Source organism: Penaeus monodon, chromosome 30 (genome assembly GCF_015228065.2).
Source record: "Penaeus monodon isolate SGIC_2016 chromosome 30, NSTDA_Pmon_1, whole genome shotgun sequence".
NCBI lineage: Eukaryota > Metazoa > Arthropoda > Malacostraca > Decapoda > Penaeidae > Penaeus > Penaeus monodon.
In genome coordinates, this window is record NC_051415.1 from 36,816,873 (window position 1) to 36,817,150 (window position 278).

Consider the following 278-nt stretch of genomic DNA (forward strand, 5'->3'; position numbering starts at 1 on the left):
GATCAGGGAAAACAGAAGAGCAAATGCAGGAGGAAGGGAAAGATCGGGGAGAAAGAGGAAGGGATCGCGATGAAGAAAGGATGACTGGGTAGGAAGAGGAAATGGGAAAGGAAGAGGCCGTGCAAACGGGCATGGGACTGGCGGGAATTAAAAAGTAATAATTACCATACTGTTAATTAATGTTGTTTCTTACAAATATCGTTGTGGCGGATAACTTTAGCAACAATGACTCTAATGACAGTAAGAACATAATAAAGCAAAGAAAAAAAATCATTATT